This window comes from Cyprinodon variegatus, unplaced genomic scaffold, assembly GCF_000732505.1.
Source record: "Cyprinodon variegatus isolate N-32 unplaced genomic scaffold, C_variegatus-1.0 Scaffold60, whole genome shotgun sequence".
Taxonomy (NCBI): Eukaryota; Metazoa; Chordata; class Actinopteri; order Cyprinodontiformes; family Cyprinodontidae; genus Cyprinodon; species Cyprinodon variegatus.
The window spans coordinates 1,794,435-1,795,341 of NW_015150513.1; positions in this window are offsets into that span (position 1 = coordinate 1,794,435).

Here is a 907-nt window from a genome sequence, read left to right on the forward strand (position 1 = left end):
ATCTGGTTAATGAGTAGGAGAGCTTGTCACATCAAAAGAACAACTGTGGTTTTAAGTTGGTTGCCAGTGTCCACAGGGACCAGAAGTCTGACACAAAAGCTATAAATGTAAACAGAAAACTGTTAAGAAAATGGACAGGGACAAGACGGGTCCCAGAAACACTAAATGCAGAGTATATAGTAAAAAGAAAATGTAATGGCAAAAAAGATTTTATAAAGGTGTAAAACTAAATGGAAATGGGAAAATTAATTATCTTTATTAACATTTGATAAACAAAAGTGTTTATAATGAATTTTGGGTTTTAAATCACAGTTTAGAAATAGGATTTGAAGATACATTTTCAAATTGCAGTTTTGAGGTATATATTTAAATTTAAAATATATAATTGGATTTAGATTTTACCTTTAGATTGAACCTCTTTCATATTTGGACATAAGATTTATTCATACACATAATCTCATTATGTATAAACACTTAGTCAACCACTTATCTGGGACCGAGTCGTAGGAGCAGGAGTCTATGCAGCGATACCCCAACTTCCCAATCACCAAACACTTCAACCACCAAACACTCCTTCCACATTCGCAGAATATAGCCAACAATAGACTAATATCACTAATGTTTCTCCATTAGTTGTAGTAGTTATCAGTGATGGGACTAACGGCGTTGAAAGTAACGATGTTACTAACGCCGTTACCTTGTTTTAGTAACGAGTAATCTAACTAATTACTTTGACTGTAACTATAACGCAGTTACCATTGCAGACACCCCGTTACTGCGCGTTACTCAGGTCGCACAATGAACCTTTTTTCATGATAGGACTTGTGCGCGCCTTGTCATGAGAGAGGGGAGGATGAGATTGGCTGATGTATAGTGAGATCTGTCAGTCGGGTAGGTGGGTGTTTCC